The sequence below is a fragment of the Gossypium arboreum genome, chromosome 6 (assembly GCF_025698485.1).
Source record: "Gossypium arboreum isolate Shixiya-1 chromosome 6, ASM2569848v2, whole genome shotgun sequence".
In the NCBI taxonomy this organism is placed as follows: Eukaryota; Viridiplantae; Streptophyta; class Magnoliopsida; order Malvales; family Malvaceae; genus Gossypium; species Gossypium arboreum.
The window spans coordinates 124,829,456-124,840,423 of record NC_069075.1 but is presented as its reverse complement, the minus strand read 5'-3'; the positions used below and the strand labels follow the sequence as shown (position 1 = coordinate 124,840,423).

The 10,968-nt window shown below is 37.2% G+C and overlaps 1 non-coding gene across 1 annotated transcript; it reads right to left on the bottom strand.

The window, feature by feature from the left end:
- Positions 1-264: 264 nt before the first annotated feature.
- LOC128294906 (small nucleolar RNA R71) lies at positions 265-371 on the bottom strand. Its single transcript, XR_008285213.1, has one exon. It is a non-coding gene; the product is annotated as a small nucleolar RNA R71 (small nucleolar RNA).
- Positions 372-10,968: the final 10,597 nt, after the last annotated feature.

The following is a 10,968-nucleotide window of genomic DNA, read 5'->3' as shown; positions in this document are numbered from 1 at the left end:
ATTCAAATGATACAACAATTTGTTCAGTTTGATGGTTTGCAGGACGAGGATCCCAACGCTCACTTGGCAAACTTTTTGGAACTTTGTGCTACATTTAAAATCAATGGCGTTTCTGATGATGCCATTCACCTTCAATTATTCCCTTTTTCATTGAGGAACAAAGCTAAACAATGGTTGAACTTGTTACCACAAGGGTCAATCACTAATTGGGAACAAATGACTAAATAGTTTTTATTAAAATATTTTCTGCCGGCTAAAACGGCTAAATTACGTAATGATATCTCTTCTTTTGTATAGATGGATTTAGAAACACTCTACGATGCATGGGAGAGATACAAGGACCTTTTGCGAAGATGCCCTCACCATAGGTTACCACTCTGGCTACAGGTTCAAACATTTCACAATGGCCTGAATCCTTCAACTAGATAGATGGTTGACGCAGCTGCTGGTGGAACTATCAATAATAAGACACCTGAGGATGCTTATGAATTTATTGAACAGATGTCACTGAATAATTATCCATGGCAATTCATGACGACAAAACCAACGAAAACAGCCAGCATTTTTAATGTCGATTCGGTCACCATGCTCTCTAATCAGGTAGAAATTTTGAATAGAAAAATTGACGGTTTTCTTGATTCTTCACAGGTTCACCAAGTAATACAGTGCGAAGCAAGTGGAGGTGGATCAAGCAATTCAGAATACCCACCCTATGGCTACAACATAGAGAACGAGCAGTTAAATTACATGGGTAATAATCCTTGATCTCAAAATAATCCTTATAGTAATACTTACAATGCAGGATGGAGGAACCACCCAAATTTCTGATGGGAAGGCCAAGGGAATTAGAGACCACCACCTCCAGGCTTGCAACAACCACCCTACCAACAAGAGAAAAAGACGAACCTTGAGGAAATGCTAACAAAATTCATCTCGGTGTCAGAAACTCATTTTCAGAATACCGAGACAACACTTAAGAATCAACAAGCGTCGATCCAATGGCTCAAAGCTCAGATAGGACAGCTCGCCAAATTAATATCTGAACGACCACAAGGTATCCTTAAATTATTAAAGAAATTACATATTAAGTTACCGTTTATTGAAGCTCTTTCACAGATGCCAAATGCAGTCAAATTCTTAAAGGAGCTTTTAACAAATAAGTGGAAGTTGGATGAAGCGTCGCATGTGGAGCTAAATGTGGTTTGCTCAGCCATACTACAAAATAAGCTGGCCAACAAATTAAAAGATATAGGGAGTTTTACAATTCATTGTTTAATTGGTAGCTTAGATGTTAATAATGTTTTGGCTGATTTACGGGTTAGTATCAATGTCATGCCTTACAAAAATGTTTAAGCAACTAGGTCTTGGGAAACCCAAACAAACTAGGATGAGTATTCAATTAGCTGATAAAACAATCAGATTTCCTAGGGGTATTATTGAAGATGTACTTGTTAAAATTGACAAATTTATATTCGCAGTTGATTTCGTTGTTCTAGACATACAAAAGGATAGTAACGTTCCTTTAATGTTAGGGAGACCCTTTTTAGCAACTGCTAAAACAATAATTGATGTTAGCACAGGTGAACTCACACTTCATGTGAGAGACGAAACAATCACCCTTCAAGCTCGTAATTCGAGTAACACATCGAAAACTAAAGGTGATGATATAAATCATCCTATTAAAATTGACCATGTGGTGCAACCTACTTTGTAGGAAATAGGTTCGAAGAACATACATGAGCCATGTTCAAGCAACAACAAAGAACCTATCTATGAAGAAGGCTACAAATTGAGGAGATAGATGAATGGTGGACACATAAACCGAAAACACACGATAACCAAAACCACGCCATGACAAGCTAAATTTTCCCTAAATCCACTTAAGGTTGGAGACAAAGTGCTATTAGACGCAGCAAACCCTTGTATTACCACTTCTGAACCGAATGAAGAAATCCGTCTTACGGTACTTAGCATTTTTTCCATACGGTACAGTCGAGGTAATTCATCCCAAATTTGGTACATTCAAGGTAAATAGTACTCGTCTTAAACCTTATGTTGATAAAACTGATAGTAGGGATGAGGAGTGTAAGCTCCTCGAACCACTATGACCACGCAACAACAGAGGTAAGTCGAGCTTAGACTATAAATAAGCGCTTCTCGGAAGGCAACCCGAGCACTAAAAGTATTGATTTCTTTAAAAATTTAGTTTTTAACATCTATTCACTAACTGAGTCCTTGAAACACAGGTTTTCTATTCCACACAGCCAGGTACACGGGCGTGCCTCAGGCCGTGCTCACACCATGAGAAGAGACACTGCCGTTCGACACGGTCATGTGAAAACAGGGCAAATTTTTTCCCTAACACGAGATGTAATAAGCTGCCACGGCCGTGCGACGTGGCCGTGGGCGGGTTTGTCAAAACAATACAGGCGTGCGACATGCCCGTGTTTAGAAACCGTGGTTGAAACTGAGAATTTAGTACGGGCATGCGACACGCCTGTGCCCACCATCCGTGCTTAAGACTGATAAAATAACACGGGTGTGCACCTATAAACACGAACGTGGGAGAAGCGAACGACCGTGTGCATGGACACACCTAAAGAACACGAGCGTGTGACGAATTTTAGATGCACTCAAATTCAAAATCGCAAAACATACAGGCTAAAATGAAGGCACACGGGGGTGCCCCATGGCCGTGTGCCCCAAAATCTATATAAACCCCTCACTATTCATCACCCCCTTTCCTAAAATCCCTAATCCTAGCCACTGTAACTTCATACACCCTGTGTGCGTCACCCGTGCGCCGACCACAGCACCACTTTCGACGACCCAAAGCTCTTCCCTCTTGCGTTTGTTTACTATTTTCTCTCTATTCTCTTCAAATATTTTACTTATTTCATGATTATTTTTGTTTTATTTGATTATTTTGAGTAAATGTTCATAGTTATAATAATATTTATACTCTTTGTTAGAAATTTACCATTTTAGTCAATACATCAGGATACATTCATCCATTTCTTTTTGCGTTGCCATGGATTTCATGCTTACCCACACCATATTTATATTATCAAACCCACATGCATTCATTCACTAGATATTTCTCTTTGCATTACTCTCGTAGTCCTATTCATAATAATGACTCAGTATATCTACTTTGGTTGTTTTAGTTGATAAACCGTAATATATACATATTTTTACCCCATACTTAACGCATTTTATGGATGATTTTCACTTAGAATTGGCGAATTCGATGCTCCTAATGATTTAATTTCATGTTTGATACTTAGGAGAGCATATGAGAGCAAAAGGAATGAGAAACAGGCCAAAAATAGGGAAAATGGGCCAAAGTACAAAATCAACACAGCCTGGACTTCCTCACACGTGTAGACCACACGGTCGTGTCAACTTGGCAGATTTGAAGCACGATTTACACAGGCGTGTCACACGGGCGTGGCCCTGCCGAGCCCAAGTTGAGTCCAAATTGGAAAAGGCTAATTTTGAGGGTTTTTAGGAACTCCAAAGCCTATAAATACGCCTTAAAGGAAGAGAAAAAGGAGGGCACGGAGAGGAAGGAAGGAATTACTCGAAGGAAGCCGATTGATCCATCTTAGAAGCCAGAGTCACCATCAAGACTGAGCATCTCCCCTCAATTTCCTTTTAGGAGTTTTGGGTTTTCTTTATGATTTGTATTCGTTATTCTTCTGAGATGTTTTCCTTTTTAGTTATGAACTAAATCCCCTAAATACCTAAGGGGAATGAAACCTAAGACGAATCTTGTTATTATTTTCTAAATTGTATAATAAATATTTAACTTGTTCTAAATTATGTGTTCTTAATTCTTGTGTTGATATCCCAGGATACTGATTCAAGATAAGCTCTTATTTAGAGGAGGAATAGTCCCTGTCTAAGAGTACATTTGTCATAATTAAGCGGAGTTGTTTGCGCGCCTAGACATAGGGTGACAAGATTTTACCGGATTAGAGTGAAACCTAATAAGGGGATCCATAGATCGAGTTAATGCAACCCTAGGGTGTTAATTAGAGAAAAGTCTCAATTATTCAATCTAGGGATTAGACGTTATTAGTCTTGAATAGGGATAATAACATAACTTAGGGATCTCCACGGAACAAGTTAAATGAATAAATCGTCTGATTCGGAGCCAGAATAACAAGTACAATCTAGGTGGATTTTTCCTTAGGTATTGTCTTAATTCAATCGTTTTCCAAAAGTAATCCCCCAATTCCATTCTCTGTGAATTCTTTGATTTGTTAATTAGTTAGTTAAAACAAAACCCCTTTATTCTTAGGCTCGATAATAAAAAGAAAATCATTACTAGTACTTTTAGTTCCTTTGGGTTCGACAATCTGGTCTTGCTAAAACTATACTATTGTTCGATAGGTACACTTTCCTGCATCGCGATAATAGTTAGTTTCAAGAATAATTAATTATAAATATTTAAAATTTACCTGTCACGAAAATCACAATCATTAGTCTAGTACGTGAGCCCCATGAAATATTCTTATTCAGTTTTAACACGCGTACATTCTTGGGGAGTATTTAACTTCGACTCTTCATTGCAAGTATACAATGTCAACCTCACATGGTAAGAAGACTACTGTCCCCGCCTCGAAGAAGAGGAAAGGAGTAGCGTCATCCTAGGTCCTACCGTGGAGATTAGGCACCCGTTCCTTCAGTTTCCCTTGGGACCCTAAGAGAAACTATTTCAGATATTACGGGCCCGACCCCTAGGTGTGGGCCGCTGTATTGACTGGGTCCTACTTGAATAAATTCAAATGTCTGACGCAGTCCGAGCCCTCCTGACGACTGAACCGTGGGGGTTCTTCTTTGAGATCATTGAGCCGACGTACCTCGAGCTCACAATAGAACTCTGCTTGACCTTCCATCTTCAAGTCATCATGACAAACTTCGATGATCCTGGAACGGTCCAGTTCTGCCTTAGTGGTCTAGTGCGCCAATTGAGCGTACCGGAGTTTGGAATTGTGCTAGGGCTGTACACGGAGGAGTTTATGGACAACAATGAACTCGACACCCTCCATCACCACATCCACTACTCTCCCTCAAAGTGCTGGAAGGACCTCGTCCCTGGCTCGACCACCTATGATCCTAGCCGCTCTGAGGCATCAGCCCTCGCCCCACCCCTGCGATACCTACACGCCATCTTGGCCCAGACTTTGACAGGACGGCGAGAGAGCACTGGTGTCGTCAACACTTACGGCACCTATTTCTTGTGGAGCATGGTGAATAGGCACATCTTCGACCTTACCTATTTCATTGCCCTCGCCATCCGCCATCAGACGGAGCGGCATAGGAGAGGAGTCATCTCTATCGGCCCTATGTGACTGGATTGGCTCAGCACTTTGGGCTCCTCAACACGGTGCCACAATCATCCTCCCTCACTCTCATCGGCCAGATGTCCCCACAGGGCATCTCGAGCATGTTACATATGAGGATGATTGAGAAACGACATGGAACCTACCCTCCTCAATACCGCATCGTCCAGTCCACCGAGGAGAAGGACCCAGAGGACATTACTGATGATGTCCCTCTACGTCATGAGGACCCACCGTCTCAGCCACCACCCATCCATCATCTAGTTCATGCGGCGACTTCATACTCTGACATCTTTGAGCGCCTTACTCGATTTGAGCAGCAATGTTTTTAGCGTTTTGATCACATTGATGCTACTCTTCATCAGATTTGTTAACACCTTCACATCTCATTGCAACCACCACCTCGCGAACCATCCGGCGATGACAATGTTTAAAGATTTTTTATTTTTTATTTTTATTTCCACTTTTATCTTGATTTATCTTCTTTAAGTACTTTTTATTTTATTTTCCTTTAATATTATTTTAATTTTAGGTTCTATAATTTTTATTGAATAATTTATAGTTTCGGCTATTTCATTACTAGTAATTATGCTTCCTTATATTTCCTAAAGAGTTCTTGATTTTATCACAGTTATAAAGAGCTCTAAAGCTCATCATCACTTAGGAACTAAAAACTCCACTGGAAAAGGTTCTCCACGACTGCCATGTCCTGCTCGACCACGACCATAGCTAGTAATGAACCTCTAGCACCACCGGAGTATCCTCCTCCACTCTCATCATTGCCTTCGCCGATTATTCTCTATAAATCCAATTCAAGGAGTTCATTCATCATTCAGGAAGTTTCACTTCTCTTCCTATCTTATGATTATAGATCTATATTTTTCAATATATCTATCTTTGTACATTGAGGACAATGTACATCTTAAGTGTAGGGGGTCTTTCATATCATTATCAAAAATCCCTGAATTTTGTTTTGTTCTCATGTGATCTTCTCAAACCACTATTAGAATGAATTTTGATTAAGTTATGATTTTTATTAATATGTCTTAAATTAAAACATAGGCATTTATGCATTGATTGTTTAAACTTTAAGGCATTAGAGAATCAAGCATGATAAGTTGATTTTTGAGAATTAAAATTTTTTAGGTTGTTTCCCCAAGTTTAGATATTATCTTGAGTTGAAATTCACAAGTTTAAACATTAAAAAGCCATAATTTTTTGTGAGATCTTGAGCCTTTAGAGCATATGTTATTTCTTTCATGCTCACTTTTATTATGAGTGCGTCAGTATTGATTTGTTATTCTAGAACTTGCTTGATTATACATGTTAAGACCACACCATTTGATTTGATATGTCGAGATGATAAAGACACTTAGGTTTAACCCACTCACTCCAAAAAATCCTACCTTCATAATTAACCCTTAGTGAACCCCTTTGAGCCTAGCAAGCCATTAATTGGTTTACCCTCAATATTAACCCATAACCCATTATTGTTGAAATCCCCTAATTTGATCCCTATTTTTGTCGAGATTTGATTTGAATTAATTGCTTAGCTATGTTTTATTCTTCGTTGCAATAATTAAGTTCTATGCTATTTGACTTGTTCTTAAAAAAAGCAATACTTACATACATATTAGTAGTAATTCGTCATTTTTGAGCTTGAGTGTTAATTCCATATTCTGAGAAGAAGCTCATTTGTATTCAACTGATAATTAGTTATTTTTCTAGTTAGGTGATTTTTTTTCAATTCAATCTCGATTCTAACCTTTTCTTTCAGCTTGTGACCAGACCTCCTAACCAAAGCCACGTTACAACCCTCTAAAGACCTTTTTGATTGATGTATCATCTCAATATATAGTGGTGGAGATTTGATTTTCATGCAAGCCTATGGTAATAACTTTTCATATTGACTAATGAGTGCTTTATTTTATATCCTTAAACACGTCAAGTGATTTAAGTGAATCTTTAGTGAGGATGTTAAACTCTGTGATATTTTCATCGAAAGTGATTACTTAGATGAGGGGGGACACTTATGTTTTCATGATAAAATGCTCAACTTGGAATGTTTGAAACTTTGATGTACTTTTAGTTGAATTTTCAATGTGTGATTACTTATGGATTATTTTGAGATACTATTGATAGGGATTATAAATTGAGAAGAATTTATTTTGATTGTGGGTTGAGGATTTTGCTTGAGGACAAGCAAACGCTTAAGTGTGGGAGTATTTGATAAACCGTAATTTATACATATTTTTATCCCATACTTAGCACATTTATGGATGGTTTCTCCTTAGATTTGCTGAATTTGATGCTCCTAATTCTTTAATTTCATGTTTTATACTTAGGTGACCATAGGAGAGTAAATAGAGCGAAAAACGTGCCGAAAACGAAGAAAATAGACCCAGATGAGAAATCAACATAGTCTAGACTTCCTCACACGAGTAAGCCACACGACCGTGTCCATTTGGCAGGATCAAAGCACGACTTACACGGGTAGACTACACGCCCGTGCCTATTTAACAGCCTTGACCACGGGCTGGAGCAATCGCACACGGGCGTGTCCCTGTCGAGCCCAAGTATAGTCCTATTCGGAAAAGGCTACTTTTGAGGACTGTTAGGCATTCTAAAGCTTATTTAAACACCTGAAGAGGCACTTAGTACAAACATACGGAGTAGGAGGTAAGGAATTACTCAAGGGAAGCCAATTGATCCATCTCAGAAGTCGGATTCATCGTCAAGACTGAAGATCTCCCTTCAATTTCCATTCAGGGGTTTTGGCTTTTCTTTATATTTCGTTATCTTTATTCTTTTGAGATGTTTTCTTTCATAATTATGAACTAAACCCCCTAAATACCTAAGAGGAATGAAACCTAAGATAGATCTTGTTATTATTATCTGAATTGTATGATAAATATTTGACTTGTTATTAATTATGTGTTCTTAATTCTTGTTTTAATATTCCAGAATATTGATTCAAGTTAATGCTCTTATTCAGAGGAGGAAAAGTCTCTGTCTAAGGGTAAATTTGTCATAATTAAGTGGAGTTGATTGCACGCCTAGAGATAGGGTGACAAGATTTTGCCGGATTAGGGTGAAACCTAATAAGGGAGTCCATAGATCGAGTTAATGCAACACTAGGTGTTAATTAGAAAGAGATTTCAATTAATCAACCTAGGGTTAGACGTTATTAGTCTTGAGAGAGATAATAATATAACTTAGGGATTTCTACGGATCAAGTCAAAAGAATAAATCGTCTGATTCAGAGTCAAATAACAAGTGAAGTCTAGGTGGATTTTGCCTTGGGTATTGTCTTAATCAATCGAGTTTTCTCAAAAGCTTTTCCCCAATTTTCTCTCTGTGCATCCTTAGTTTAGTTAATTAGTTTAGATAAACAAACCCCTTAATTTTTAGGCTAGATAATAAAAAGGAAGTAATTATTAGTACTCTTGGTTCCTTTGGGTTCGACAATCCAGTCTTGCAAAAGCTATACTACTGTTCGATAGGTACACTTGCAGTCATCGTGATAATAGTTAGTTTCAAGAACGATTAATTATAAATTTTTAAAACCTATCACAAATATCACGTATCAATTTACTTAAGTTATATTTAGTTAATTACAATATTGCCCTTCAATTAAACATGCAATTTTAGCATTTTTCATGCCTTAACCATCGATGCTAAAATAAGAATAGTATAATTTCCATTTAAAATATTCCACTTATGTGGTTTAAACCATCTAATCACTACAATTAAATTATAACTAGATTTTACAACTTTCACGACTTAGTTAACAAACCAAACAATAAAATTCTTGAATTAAACTTTCACTTATCAAATTAATAACTCTGTAAATGTTAAATAAAAATATTCAAGGGCTCAATTTTTCGAAACTGGGTATTGTTATCTCATTTTCCGAAACCACTTGACTTTTGGGACAACCACTTATACCTAACTTATTTATTTAATTAGCTAAAAATTATCAAATCAAAATTCTATATAAAATTATAATTTACTTGTATTAATTAAATAATAATATGGACTTACTCATCAGATTTGTGGTCTTGAAACCACTATTTTCGATACCACTAAAAAATGGGTTATTACATAGGGGGAGGAGGGTTGGGAGATTGAACGGTGGATGAAGAAGAAGGGTTATTGTTTATTATTATTTTTTTAATAATTTTAAAATCATTTACTAACATGGCATATAAGACAAAATAGTGTCACGTCAACGTTTAATTACATTTGGACCACTATGTCAACGGTTAATATTGACCGTTAGTCAACTAATAGCCACATGTCCGTTAAAAATAGACCAATTTGACAAGAAAATAAACGTTACGTGTTAAAGTGCTCAAAAAAAAGAAGATAAATGGCCAAAGTGACCAAAGAGTTAAACATTAGGGGCTATTTTTTACATCATGCGTTACAAAATAAGGCATGAAAAAATGTATCACCATGCAGCAAAACAATTGAAACAGCAAGAAGGTCAACTTCTATAAACCAAAATTTTAATAAACACCAATAGAAAGTATGAACTCCAATTGACTCCAATGCTGGCAACTAATTAGTATGCAAAAACACCTTTCGAAGCATCTCAAAAATCAAAAGGCCACAAAAAGTAAGACAAAAATAACAAGGCCCCCTTTAAACTTGCAATAGAAACACAAGAAATAGAAATACAATTGAGAAAAGAAACAAAAGAAACCTGAGTTTCACTCTAATAGAAGGGCTTTGTAGGGGATCGACCCGTGTAAACAATGAGATGGTAAAACTAGAGAATAACGAATATAAATATTTTACGTGGAAAACCCCCACTGAGGAAAAAACTCACTGGCAAAGGAGGCTTTAGCTTTTTACTGAACAATAAAAAATGAGTACAACGATGGAGAATATTCAATCCAAGCACAAAGATTAAATCCCAAAAGAAACCCAAATATCCCAAATGCAAAAATTCTCTCATAAACGCTCCTTAAAAACTCTTTAACAACACTTACACAAGAGATATATAATATAAATCTGATTCTCTAAATAGGGTTCCAAAAGCCCTTTAAATAGAGTTCAACTAAGAGAAGAAGTCCTGTTGAGAGTAAAAAACGTGGTTGTTTTCTCTAACAGTTACCACGTTGTCCCGACGTGCTCCACCTAGCTTGTCTTGACATCACTAGTGGTTCATTGGGTGTTAAAGGTGTTGCGTTGTCCTAACATGCTCCACCTAGCTCATCCAAATGTCACCTATCACCTCAATGTCTGAGACCACCTCATCTCGACATTATGTAGATTTCTGCTCTTCTTTGGTTGCTCGTCGATTCTTTACTTAAGTGCCTGCAATGTATCTGATAAATGCGAGGCATACCTCAAAAATCTCCACTTTGATTCGTATTTATCATGATTCCTTTTTCCAAAGCCTGCTATGAGCCTATCTCGAGATTTTCAAGATTCTAATCGAGTTTAAGTTCTGTTTGAACTTTGAAACTAGAAGACTTCTAGTATTTGTTTTGTGCATTGCCAAATCAAAATAAACTCGAGTTTTCTTCTCATAAGATCAATACTTTGTTTTTCCAATTCCTACACATGAAAGAGAACCTCTCTTTGTAACACCCCTAACCCATATCCG